The sequence below is a fragment of the Notothenia rossii genome, assembly GCF_949606895.1.
Source record: "Notothenia rossii genome assembly, chromosome: 8".
Taxonomy (NCBI): Eukaryota; Metazoa; Chordata; class Actinopteri; order Perciformes; family Nototheniidae; genus Notothenia; species Notothenia rossii.
Genome location: NC_136906.1, coordinates 21,659,289 through 21,673,900, shown reverse-complemented (window position 1 = coordinate 21,673,900; position 14,612 = coordinate 21,659,289). Strand labels below are relative to the sequence as shown.

Genomic DNA, 14,612 nt, shown 5'->3' with positions numbered 1-14,612 from the left:
GGCGCCCCCACTTTGAAAAACACTCCGTTAGAATGTACTGTATTTATTCAGGTTTCACAAATGAGTTTTATTTTAGCCTGACAACACTATGTTAGCTTTGTCTATTGAACAAGTGGGTCACATCTAAAAGGATGTCATCCAAATTATAGCTGTTTTAAACATTTGTTTTCCCTTTTATATTATTTAGTTGCCAAGTTTGTGTTATCATCACATGTTGTAATTCATCGAAAATGAATGAGTTCTGGTTAGTGTGTCCTGCTCATCCTTAGCTTAATATTGTGCTGTTGTTCTCTTTCTCCATGAAAAGTACAGAACCAATCATCCTGCACTTTAGGGTGTTCACAAAATGACATGTTACGTTTGATCACAGAGTTTGGGTCCAATCCCAATCCTATAAAACAGGGGTGGGGAACCTCCGGCCTCCGGCCGTATACGGCCCGCGAGACCATTTGGTACGGCCCTCGAGGTAATTTATAAACACGCAAAAAATAAAAAAATTGAAGAAATATGGACCGCAAAAAAATAAAAAAAGCGAGTGCCTGTTTTTCCTGACCAAGATTAGGTTCCTTGAACACAACACGAGCCTGACGTGTCTGACAGGGGTGCAGTTTTGACAGAGAGCACCGGAACGCCAGAACGCCGCTCCGGCACTTGAGAAATTGCAATACCCATAAGGTGCCGTATACAATACATGCCGCAGTTTTTGCGTTGCTGTGTCTTTAGTTGAAAGCCCAGTTGGCGATCTGTTCATCTGTCATACTGATCATACAGTCAATAACTTTGTTGTTATTAGCATCTGGTTAGCTAGCTATGCTAACGAATATAAGAAGCTTTTTCTCCAACCAGTGAGGTAAAGGCACATCTTTATCATCATCTTTATTTATTTTATCTTTATTTATCTGTTGTTATTTTTGTTTTACTTGCTTGTAAGCGCTTTGAGCACCAGGAAAAGTGCTTTATAAATGTAATGTATTATTATTATTATTATTGATATGATCATTATAGTTATAAAAAAATAAGAGAATAAAGTAATGACAGTAAAACAAAGTTGTTATTAATAAAGAAGAATACAGTTTGAAAGGGAAGTGATTTGTAAAATATCCATAAAGAAAAATAAAATCTGCTTACAGTTCTGTTTCATATGGGTGTTGAGAGATGTATCCATAGATCTCTTCATGTTGCTCTCAAAGTGCACCAGATTGATGCTTTTAACTTAAACATTTAAAAACAAATCTTCCCGGGGGAGCATACCCCCCGGACCCCCCTAGAGGGTGTGAGGTACCCCCCCCACTTAAATAGTGTCCACATGGATATGAAACTAAATACATTTGCACACATCTTATGTCCATATCTTTCTGTTGTGGTGGTCATGCCCACAGGCGCGGGAAGGTATTTTGAGTGGGGGTGCTGAGGTGCTGGACTCCAGTGAACAGTATTACGGGCACCATAGAGCACGCACAAAAAAACTCCCCACACGCAAACACACAGTAAACCCGCGACTGTTACAATGAAGGCTCGATAATCAGCTCACGGCATATAGGCAGGGGTAAAGTGCTATTTTTTACGAGTGGGGAGCGGACCTCACCTCCTCTAGGGGGGTCCGGGGGGATGCTCCCCCGGGAAGATTTTGTTTTAATATTGAAGTTAAAAGCATCAATCTGGTGCACTTTGAGAGCAACATTAAGAGATCTATGGATACATCTCTCAACACCCAGATGAAACACAACTGTAAGCAGATGTTCTTTTTCTTTTTGGATATTTTACAAATCACTCCCCTTTCAAACTGTATTCTTGTTTTACTGCCATATAGTATTTCATAACTGTTTTTCCTTTATTCTCTTATTTTTTTTATAACTATAATGATCATGTGAGGGTGTGCCGCGGAAATAATCTTTTGAATAATTTTTGACCAAACCGTTTGAGACCCACTGAGATAACTTAGACTAAAGTTAACTATCTAAACACTCAGAGAGTCCTTTAGCTCACCTGAGCCTCTCAGTCTGAGAGGAGAGCTCTCCTCCAGCTTGTTGTGGAACAAACAGCTCCGTATGTCCGTTAGTGCAGCTAGCTAACCAGATGCTAACAAACACGGTCCCTGCTGCTGGCACCGGTCCCTCTCTCTCCCCCTCTCTCACACACACTAAATGCGCTATTTCCGCACACACACAGAGCCGCGAGCTTGAATGACACAAGCACACTTTTATTTCCATGCAACTCTCTGATTGGTCTGGTGTCTTGCCTCTGTTGCATTCACTGAACACGGGAAATTACAATCCTGTCGTCCTTTCTAGTGTCTTGATGAGGTTCACGTAAAGCACGGTTAATGTATTATATTATTGAGGTAGAATTGTCCGGGGCTACAGAAAAAACATTTGGGGCAGGCCAAAATATTATTTTACCAACAATGTGGAATTTATTGGCTACATATTACACAGATTATGCACAGCGGGAGCAGCAATAACCGTCAAATAATAATTCAGACAGGGGAGCTCCGCACCCCCAGCCTGCCGCTAGGGGGTGCTGCAGCGCCCTCAGCACCCCCCTTCCCGCGCCCATGGTCATGCCACACCGTGCACGTGCATGCATGCACAGTGCTTGGACCTATTTTGTTCACCTTATATATGCTTCCGTTAGGCAATATTATAAGGAATCATTCTGTAAACTTTCATTGTTATGCGGATGATACTCAACTATATTTATCAATCAAGCCTGATGAAATTAATCATCTAAATAAAATTCAAGACTGCCTCAAGGACTTAAAAACGTGGATGACCTTACATTTTTTGATGTTAAACACGACCAAAACTGAAGTTATTGTACTTGGCCCGAAGAATCTACGAAACAAATTATCTAAAGATATACTAACTATGGATGGCATTAATTTGGCCTCCAGTGAGACTGTAAGGAATCTTGGTGTTATATTTGATCAGGATTTATCCTTTAACACCCACATAAAATCAATTTCAAGGACCGCCTACTTCCATCTACGTAACATTGCAAAAATCAGGCATATCTTGCCTCAAAACGATGCAGAGAAACTAGTCCATGCGTTTGTTACTTCAAGGCTGGATTATTGTAACTCCTTATTATTAGGGTGTACCAAGAAGTCAGTCAAGTGGCTTCAACTGATTCAAAATGCTGCAGCTCGTGTACTAACCAGAGTTAGGAAAAGGGACCACATTACTCCTGTTCTGGCTGCCTTACACTGGCTCCCTATAGAACACAGGATAGAATTTAAAATTCTTCTTCTCGCCTACAAAGCCCTTAATGGGCAGGCGCCATCTTACCTTAAAGAACTCATTATACCCTATTGTCCTACTAGGGCATTGCGTTCCAAGAATGCAGGGTTGTTGGTTGTTCCTAGAGTCTCTAAAAGTACAATGGGAGCCAGAGCCTTTTCTTATCAAGCTCCACTTTTGTGGAATCAGCTTCCAGTTTGTGTTCGGACGGCAGACACCCTATCCGTTTTTAAGAGTGCGCTTAAGACCTTCCTTTTTGATAAAGCTTATAGTTAGGGCTGATTAGATTCAGCCCCTAGTTTTGCTGATATAGGCTTAGTTTGTCGGGGGACATCTTACTTCTTCCTTCTCTCTGTCTATACCTGTGTACTCTCATGTTCCGATTAACCCAGCTTCCACAAATTTCTTTCTTTTTGGTGTCTATATACGCCGGGATCCGGAGTCATGGATGATCCTGCGGTCCTGTGTCATGGATTGCGAGTCCTGGATCTTGAGTCGTGGCTGTGGTCCTGGATCATAAGTCCTGGATGGATATACTCGTGGATTCATATTCCTATTATACACACATGCATTTCCAAACATTTGGACTATCTATGTTGCAAATGTATTATCTTTTCAATTTATACACGGCATCTATTGCACGTCTGTCCGTCCTGGGAGAGGGATCCCTCCTCTGTTGCTCTCCCTGAGGTTTCTCCCATTTTTCCCTTTAAACTGTGGGTTTTCTCTGGAAGTTTTTCCTTGTACGATGTGAGGGTCTAAGGACAGAGGGTGTCGTATTGTCATACTGATATTCTGTACAAACTGTGAAGTCCACTGAGACAAATGTAACATTTGTGATATTGGGCTATATAAATAAACATTGATTGATTGATGCACGAGTCATGGTGAGATATCTGGATTAAGAGGTTGCTTTTTCTTTGCACAGCATGAAAGAAAGGCCAAATGAATGGGCTGTGTTTTTTTTGTTTTTTTTAAGCAGAGGTCAATAATTTGTAAGGCCCTCGGAGGATGTTGAAAAAATTGAAATGGCCCTTGAGAGGAAAAAGGTTCCCCACCCCTGCTATAAAAGCTGCAGGACACATTTGAGTTTTTAACAAAATCTCTGTCCAACATAAATGCTAGCTTTCCCCACTACCAAAAGCACATATTGCCTGTATCACAGGATGAAAACATGCCCCTCCTCTGCATTCTGCTCAACTGTCTCTATACGTAGGTGGCTAAGAGATGTTATAGTTGCTGTGTTTGCTAAATCTGTGTTGTGGCTGATACACATGTAGCTATATGCAGCAAATGTGTTTCATGGCTTTCCTTCTTAGTTATTTTGCAGTCCCGACTCCCTTTGAACTGTAAAGGAAAAGATGATTGATTTAAGGAACAATGTTTTCTTCTTGATTCCAAATAAGCCAATTAGAAAACAAAGCTGGAGACGTACAGAACGCTGTAGTCGTATGCGAGTTAGAGATAATAAGCTCTATAGGACTATGTTTTATAAAAAGATGATTTTATGTCTCCCTGTGCTCAACAGCCAAATCCCACACATGCATGCTTTAACATAATTGTTGTCTTCCTAATTGTTGTTGCTTAATATTGTCCAAATGGTTAGAGGTGCCTCAATGCCTCATTTGTATCTCTATTAAATGCATAGGCCACTATTGTTGTTGGATTTGAACTGTGTCCAAAGTAATACAGTAGATGCAGTATAAAAATGTTTTCACTGCAACTCACTTTGTTCTCTAGAGACAACAAAGGGCTCACAATACTTTTATAACAAAAAGCTCTGTTATGAGTTTCAGTAAGGATTATTTGGATGTTCCCAGAAAGAAAAACTTTTAATATCACGAGTTGGTAGAACATCAGCTTAATTGGCCTTTCCACAGTTTTGTCTAAGCAGCCTTCACTGATGGAAGTGAGCACCAGGGGAGGGTTTCTACAGTGTATTAACTGTGTTTGACAGGGCTAAATGCAGGAGACCTGTGGTTGTTCCTCTCTCCACAGAGAGCCGTCAGCATCATTTGGAAGCTGCCTCTGGTTTGCTGCGAGACGCCTTGTCATCGACTCGAACACTGTATTTGACTTCTGCTCCCAAAGGAAGCATCCTTCCAAATTACATTCATCGAAAAGATGCAATACATTTGTTTACTTTAATCTGACAATGGCTTGTACATTGACTAGAACAGCACACACCGAACCAGAGCTTGTTATCCGATACTCACTTTGCTAAATAGATCTGATTAAAACTGCCTTTGTTCTGATGCGACAGATCAACCAGATATCAGAGAACAAATTAGACCGGTGCATATTTTGCTCCTTTTAGACACACATCTCATCGCGGAAGAAATTGAAATAAGCACTTTATTTGATAATGAGTCTGAGATATTCACAGTGGCGCCTTCCTGAGACAAAATAGAAAATGCATAGTTTCATACTTGATGATAAGACCCTTAGACCTTTGGAGAGATACTTTTCGAATGTTATCAAATCAGAGTATCCTCCAGTGAGCCCTTACGGAACCCAGAAGAGGAGAGCAGGAAACAGATCTGAAAACATATTACTGTTTTGATACTTTTGCGAAGTTTTAAAAAAATGTGCTAGCCCTTGAAACTTAAATGTCTTGGTTCTTCCTTTGGACCATGATACAACCTTTACCCACGTTTCATTAGAATAAACCGGCCGTGGGACCCACTTTTTCCTTTGACAATAAATCGCGGCCCGAAATTTTGAACCACTCAAATCTATTCAACAAAAAATCGTGCTGTAATATATATATGCTTTTCAGCATACAATATTAATTAAAGTGAAGTACAGTGCATATATCCCTTATATCCCTTCACAGAAGTAAAGAATGCTTTTAAAAAGGTTTAATGAGATGATGGAGTCAAAGCTGAACTGTGTAACATAAAAAGGCACACATGCGGAAAACCCAATTCCAGAAGGGGGGTCTGGGGGGACTCCCCCAGGAGATTTTTAGAAATACTAACATATGAACTACGCATTCTGGTACACTCTGAGAAGAAAATAAATAAATGTATTACAACCCGACATTTTAATAATATTTGATGCCATTGTTTGTTTTTCACTTTGTTCTGACAGCTGAACTTGTCTGTGTGAATTGTGGGTAGGGTAGATAGCCCACATTGTTCTGTGACCTGCAATCATCAAACCGGGGGTCATATTTCATTATGTGTTCATTTTTATCTGAAGTTGTACCCATGGATGTATAAAGAGTAGTTATACCGCAAAGTTATTCTCGACGGGGACTTCCGGCAACAATCTTGATTCTGATCAAAGGCCAGAAGACTCGAAAAAACATCAGCAAAGATGTTTTATTGAGAAGATGATCACTACATGACAGAAGTTTTCAAAACCGTTTATGGTCCCCGGTACTTCCAGTCCAATGCCGACTGCATGCACAGCGTTAGAAAATCGGGCCTTCAAAATAAAAGTTTGACTTTTTTCCCCAAAATAATTTAAAAAATATATTTTTTTTCACTTTTTTTTTCTTCACTCACACATCTGCGACCCACTCGAAACGGGTCCGCGACCCACTTTTGGATAGCGACCCACCAGTTGAGAACCACTGGACTGGACAATAGGTTATTGCATTAAAAACTCGTTATACACTGTCTTTGAAATTGAGGCTCTAAATATTCACTTTGCTTTTAACTATCAGCTGTGTCATCTCATTTTACAAATGAGTGAGCCCCTATCAACCTTACAATTTAAATCTAATCAGCCAACATGTCTAATTAATCTGTGTTTGTCTATCTGCTCAGCCTCTCACAGGAGCATCTCTAAAGCAAGGCCTAACTAAGTCCAGCATCAACAATTAACCTGTGTAAATGAAAGCTGACAACAGTCATACTAATTTACTATTAATAACTTACCATAAATTAGAGACTGTCAACTCATCTGAGGCAAAGATTAACACTAATATACCTAAATCCACTCTGACCGTTCTAAAGCTCGCTAAAGAAAACTTAGGAATCAAAGTTGCCACTAGATTGCTTGATAAGCATAAAAGTCAAACACAGTATGTTATAACTGTTTTTCTCATAAACAAATGCAAATAAATATTATCTTTGAAACAATTAAGATTAATCATAGATGAATATAAGGACCCGTCCCCGCGGAGACAATATAAGTTGTACCGCCACAGTTCTTTATCGTTTAGACGGTTCATCCACACGAGGCCGAAACGGAAAAGCGGCTTCGGAGCAGCGAAAGCCAGCAAAGACAACACACAACTTCACTTTACATGGCCAAAACGTCAAATACGTCTTACCTTTGCTGTTTTCTGATCAAAAGTTCTGTTCAATGGCATTACAACGCATATAAACGCTGCTGAAGTTTACTCCAATGTCTCTGTGTCCCTTTGAAATGATTACTGATAATCCATCATTACATTTATGTCTATAAGAGTAGTTTTCATATATAGCTGCTATGAGAGCTACGAGAGTGAGAGCTTCCGGTTTTGGGCAATCAGTGTCATTCAGTGTCATTCAGTGTCATTCATCACTCTCATTCACCAATGGTAATGTTTAGATGGATTTAGGAACTTCCCCTCGATTCTATTGGCTCTAACGGTTCAAAACAGGTGGCAATCACCAAAATCGACCTATGGGTTCCAGAGATATGGCAAATACACCCAAATGACCCCAGAAGTGTTTTTTTCTCTCTAAAAAGGTCAAGTTTCACTTGTTTTACATCAATCTTGATACAGGGTACTATATGTTATAGTTTGGATTCCTAAAGCTTTTAGTCTACTATCCCATCATACAAGGATGGTTTTCACTATAAGTAATGTTTTTTTTTTGGACGGACACTATCATTTACAATGTTCAATCTGAATTTATTTTAAAATAAATAATCTATATTGATTCTGACTTTTCTACAGTACATCCAATTTACAGGTTTATCATTGCTTTGAGAAAAAAGATTATTAATTTACCCCTTTTAGAAGTGAAGATATACCGTAGTCATTTCAATCAGGAGAGACGTGATGTATGAAATACATGTTTATTACCGGGACACGTAATATGAATGGATAGTGATTGACAGATTATAACAAGTGAATGAAATGGTGTTTGGCGATTAGGCCCCGGTTTGCAGGATGATTATTCAGGAGGGGAAAAACCGCTCCGATGAACCCCCTGGGGTCTAGACACTGGTGGTGGTGATAAGTAGGTGGGACCGGTCTTAAGGGAGAAGGATTGGCTTGGTCATGTAGGAGGCAAAAGGGGTGGAGGAGGGTTGCGTATTGTCACCTGGAATGACAGCTGACAAGAGGGAAGAGCAGATATAAAGGGATTAGCGGGTGCAACTATAGGCTTGTGAGAATGGAGAGAGGAGTGATTGGTTAGCTGGGGAGTGACGCCCCCGATCACTTAATGAGGGAGGAGAGGGTAAAGAAGTGACGTGTAATAAGAATGAAGAGCTGATAATGATCTCAATTAACTGCTTTGTGAAACTGAAAGAAAGTTTGTCCGGCTTTTATTTCACAGAGTCTGAATACCTATTCTTTGAGGGGCTCATTATATATCAGGACAAGTGTGTGTGCATGTGAGAGTGTGTGTCACTGTTGATAAACGTCGGCCCTGTCTGGCACCGAAAACGAATCGTCTGGAAAGCCATCTGTCTGTCCGTCAGTCATGTTTTCTCGTCTGTGTAAAGCACCAAAAATAATCAAAAGACTCGTTCCTCGGCTGAGCGAGGTCGAACCCCATCATCATGCTTCAAGTTTTTTCTTTAAAGAGGAAGAAAAAGCATTTGCTTTTTTCTTGGTTGATTTGGAACTAACAGGAAAGAAAATGGCAGTAGAAAGATTAAAGTGACTTGGCATTCAGTAAGTTGCATGGGGATTTATCCAGGTAGTGTTTTGTCCACTAACAGCGTTTGTTTTCTCATCCCGCTCTGAGACAAGAAACCATGAATGTCAAAGAAAACCTTTGCATCCTTATCTGTAAACCTGATTTCTCTTGCAGCATTTACTCAAAGTAGTTTTCTCTGATTAATATATAATAATAGCTTCTTATGTGCCTCATAAATTAAACAGAATAGGAATACAAATAAGTCTTCCCCATTGGATTTGATATTTTTTGCAGACGAGCAGGAATAGTTTTCCCTAAAAAGTATAACGAATACTTTAATGGTCTCTGCTAAGATGTATGCCAAGAGAAGATTAAGAAAAAAAAAACTTTGAAATCAAGAAAGGTTGGCTGGCAATAACTGATAAAACTTACAATTACAATTCTATTATATTTAATCATCTCATACATACTGCTGCTACTAATCATAAGAAAGTGTAAGCATATCAAATCCCCCTGCGGTGATCTTTGCTATGCTTACAGAGAATATTGTTTCCTGCCCCAAACCTGTGCCAAACATACTGCTGAGAAGAAAAGCAAAGGTAAGAGGCAAAGACATAAAAGGTCCACTTGCAGAGTGAACAAAACGAAATGTGATGATTTCCTTTGTCATTCCTCTCTAGTCTGCTAGAATAAAAATGGTGTTGGAGAGGAAGTCACAAGGAATGAGAGGAGGATAATTAGAGAGTATCTGACAATACGCTGTGTGTCACCAACCAGGCTGACATTTTACAGACATGTTGCTGACATATTTTGTCAATGGTGTCAAACTTGCAGTGTTGTAATGTGTCAATGAGATGACAGATTACAGAAGAGACTGAGAAAAAGACAAAAAGTGCTTCTTTCTTCTCTCTTCGTTCGTGAGTCATGTGTGGGTTTTGAGCCCTCATGCTCTGATCACATTGTTGGCAGGTTTCTGTGTCAGATCAGTGGACTGCAGGCTGAGGTCTGACCAGACCCGACACAGACCTGACACAGAGATCTTCCTGAATCCAAGAATTGAGGTTAATGTCGGGAGTCTAGATTTATGCAGACTTGAGGGTATTTCTAGGTATTTCACTTTCAATTTCCTATTCAATGATAAACAACCCCAGCCCCCTTTAGACACCGTTTGAACGTTTCAGTTGTACCTGGCCTGTGTGCTCTTTACAAAAATGACTGCAAGTGATATACAGCATCTTAAGTCTATCCATAGATACATATATCACTTTTGTTTAAGTAGGAATATGTGTCAAATTGTCATGGTGCTACTGTACTGGAGGCCAAATGAGGGCATGCTGATTTGGGAGCACAATTCACCTTAAAATAAAGCAACATTAGGAACAAATAAACGTCCAATATACAGTCTTTACCGGTCCAGTGTACGAGCTTAAACGGGTTTGATTTTATGAAAACAGGCTGAACCAGCATTTGTCATTTTTACCTGTGGCAAATATAAAAGAAAGACTACATGGACCGCCGTATAGCATGGCAGTCGATGTACTGGGGCTCATTCCCTCAGACCCTTGGTGCATGTCATACCTTTTATCTCCCGCTTTAAAATCTATCAATAAAAAGTGTATGTCTCAAGTAGGGGACTAAGAGCTGATATTTTACAAATAGTATTTTGATATCAATGTCTGTGTCGATGCGTGCATCGGAACAAAAAAGTACATGAAGTCATTACAGCTCCTCTCGAGGAGGATGGGTTGAGGGTTGGGTTAATATAAGTCAATGTGTGACTTTGACACCTGTGTCTGCTGTCCATTTTTTTTTAAACTGTGACCGACCACATTCAATTGGAATCAAGTAGATTTGCCGGATCAGATTTTCTTTTGTGTGTTTTTTTCTGTACGACTTTGTCTAAAGGCCAAGTGATAGTCCATTTTCAAATTAGGCAACCTCATGGCTGCATCCCAGAGACTCCCACATTTCTCTTCAAGAATTGTGTATCTTTAGTTTTTGTATTCTTGACACATTGAATTTTTAAATAGGGATAATGGCTTACAGCTCCGCAAGGGGGGTTTCTCGCACTAACAAACACTTAAGTCTTACATCCCGCTGGGTCTATGCATGCTTACCAAAACAACATGTGGAGAGCCTGTGATTCTGCAGATAATTAACCTGCTGGTGTAAAATGCCTGAAATCATCCAGGGCTCCTTTAACAGGCGAGTTGGCTTGCTGACAGATAGGCAGATGTTCAAACAGAGTGTGCATTCTTCTTTTGTGAGGAGGGGTCTGCTGTGTTTGGACGCTTTTAAAGCAGACACGGTGTGATAGAGATTAGGAGCAAGCTGTTCAACCGGTGTGTAGTGAGTCGGTCGGGCAGGCAATCAGGGGACAGAATTTACATTTCATAGCCAAGGAGGCAGAGGGACGAGAGGGAACATCAGGCACGGCCATTTAGGCTCATACTTCATACATAAGTCAGGCCGGAGAGGAGAGGCTCTGTGAGAATATTGATTCAAACGAGAGAAAGTCTCAGGAGAGCAATGCTGAAGACAGTTTTTATAACAAGAGTGGAGTGAGCCTCTTAATCACAGATTGACTTATTTATATTTGGTCTTTATCTGGCATGAAACACCCTGTTGTCCACACTTCCTGATTGTTAATGAAAAGAGCTGAACTTTGTATCTGAGTTACTCAGATACAACAGCAGCCTTTCCCAAGCTTGTTTTGGTAAATGTAGTACATTTCTTAATTTTGTGGGGAAAACTAAAAATATACTTTTACTATAAGACGTTACAGTTGATTAGGAAGAGTACATTAAGTAGTCTGCTGAAAAAAAACATACAAAATTCCATCAGTCTTGAATACCTAACTAGGATGAAACTGGCACACTGTATAACGTGCTCCAAACACTTTGAAAAAAGAGTGTGGTGTCGTGTACACAGCGATAAACACTTTATAGCTTTAGTAATGACTTTGGCCCTGTCTGAATCTGCAGCAGGAGGCAGTCTGAGTGCTGTGAGGAGAAGCACTAACCTTCAAGTCTGTTTTTGTTTAGCTTCGCTAATTGACACATTCAGCTGATGCCGTTATAAATTAAATGTTTGTAGTGTATCCACAGAGTTACCTGACTTAAGTTTAACAATGTCGGCATACAGTTTGGCAAACTGTTGTCCATTGAGCTTAATTAGACCTCTTGTACTGACTCCATACAATCTAAATTCAATCTAATCCAAACCAGCTGCGACCACAGCTGTGTGTCTACTTGGTCATTTATTTAACCACACACAACTTCACAACATCTTAACCTGTTCCCCTGGTCGCTTCTAAAAAAACATCCAACTGAAACCTCACAGCAGGACAAAAACATGCATAATAAAATCGAAATAACGCTTATGCGAACTAGGGCTGCACGATATATCGTGTCGTGACGATAATAATAATACTTTTTTTTTTTTTTAAGGCAAATGTACTCAAACACATCATGTTACAATTGTTTTGCTGCTTGCTACAAAAGGAAAACTTGCGTAGCTCTCATGTCAGGGGTACTTGAGTCAGTGACATGCAGGCTCTGCATGCACAGCAAACCACCAATCACAATCAAATCTCCAAAGCAAACAGACCCGGTGATTAAAGGTCTGTTTGCTGAATAAAGTAGTTTCATGTGTTTCTCCAGGGCAGTTTGGCGCTGCTAACCGAGCTAGCTCAGCTTGTTGCTCTGATAACTGAAGATCCAGACGTTCGTGACTAAAATCCTTCATCCGGTTAAATGTAGTTAAAAAAATACCAATTGTATAGCATTAAAGTTCAAGAAAGGATGGTTTGCGGGGGAAAAAATTGTCTTTTCTTCAATTCATGTATGTTTTCATATCGCAATATATATCGCAGGGGGGAAAAATCGCAATGTCAGTTTTTTCGAATATCGTGCAGCCCTAATACGAACACATGTCAGCGGTTTCACTTCTCTGTTTCCAGGCAAACCTCTGTGACTCAATTATTTTAAGTTGTACTGATATTCAGCCCCTGTCTGAGGTGTTTTCAGAGGGTTTCAGCCTCTGCCATTATAACCCACTGAAATCTCCACAGGTTAAAAATACCTGGAACATGAATACTTTATAACAAGACAAGGCATGGAGAGGCTCATTATTAGCTCGTCTCTCTTTCTCCCTCTCACTGTCCTCCAACTCAAATCTACCTCTGACAAGGTAATATCAGCGCCGGGATGAGGGAGTTGAAAAAGTTATAAATGAAAGGACATCAGTCTTATCTCTGTTACAAAAGAGAAGAATAATCTGAACATTTGATTAAAAAAAAGAGAAGAAAAATCTGAGTAAATTAATTTCTCTTTCTTTCCCATCAGATAGAAAGCGTAGGGGATGTTTGGATATATAGCTGATTCCTTTGTAAAGAACAGTGAGCTTCTCTGTGTTGCTCCGACTCCGAATGAATGGCTAATTAAGCCACTTGTGGTGACTGAAAGGGAAATATGCCTGACTGAACAACCTTACTGAGACACATACGTGCGTCTTCAGGCACACACACAAAGGGATGCTTCAGCCGTCAATCACAAGTAAGCCACTTCTTTGCACCGTTGTCACCACGGCAACTTGGGAGTCTCTTTGCAGTGAGGGCTAAGCGTTCAGCTGAGATGCGTGTGTGTGTGTGGTGTTCATTCTCTTGTTTTCCCTCTCTCCTTTAGCAAATTCAAAATAATTGTGCATGTGCCTCTGAGCTGGACCTCCGATCTAAACTGCAGATATCAAGGTTGTCATCAATGGTTTATTCCTTCTTACTCATGCAAAGTTAGCAAGTAGGAAACAGGGGGCAAAGAAAGATTGCAAATTACGTCAGCGCTCATCTTAGTGTATAATTTAAATTTCAACATGTATGCTTTACACTCGAGACAACCACTGTTGACGTGTTTTGAAAATAATGAATGGCCGACTGCATTGATTTTTCCCCCGTGGGCCGTGTGGGGAGTGTGTACATATTGGTTATTTAAAGCCAGCATCTGATACTGGACTGAAGTGCCGGAACGAAGCGTAGTCGGAGCATCCTCTGGGGACGGCCCTCTCATTGCTCCGCCTAACGCAACCAGGCTAAAGATCGAAGGACCAATCAATGCCTTGCTGCCACAAACCGACCCATGACCCGCAGCACAATGCGATGCTCGGAGGATAATCACTCCGTCTGCAGGGACAGCTGGTGTCAGGTTTTTTTTAAAGAATGAGGTCCATCTAAAGATCAAAGAGAAGTGGTACAAACCTCGCACAATTACCTCATTTCAAACGACAAAAAAAATCAATAGCTGTAAGCTCCATACATCACTCAGACACCTACAAGGTACTATTTTCTTTGAAGACATTCATTTACTCTGTACAAACTGAAAATGTGTAACGCATCTCTTCATTAGGGCTTTTTGTATGATCAAACACCAGGGAATAGCAGTGCGTCCATAACAAAAAAGCAGCTATATGTAACTGAGAGAATCACACGTTTGAACAATTTGGTTGATTGTAAATTTAGAAAACACCAAAAGCTGTATAAAAGGATTGTTTTATCTCATTAATTTGAATT

At 40.2% G+C, this 14,612-nt stretch overlaps 1 long non-coding RNA gene across 1 annotated transcript; it reads left to right on the top strand.

The window, feature by feature from the left end:
* The first annotated feature begins 232 nt into the window (after positions 1-232).
* Positions 233-4,113, top strand: LOC307016714. Its single transcript, XR_013801879.1, has 2 exons — positions 233-850; positions 3,682-4,113. It is a non-coding gene; the product is annotated as an uncharacterized lncRNA (long non-coding RNA).
* Positions 4,114-14,612: the final 10,499 nt, after the last annotated feature.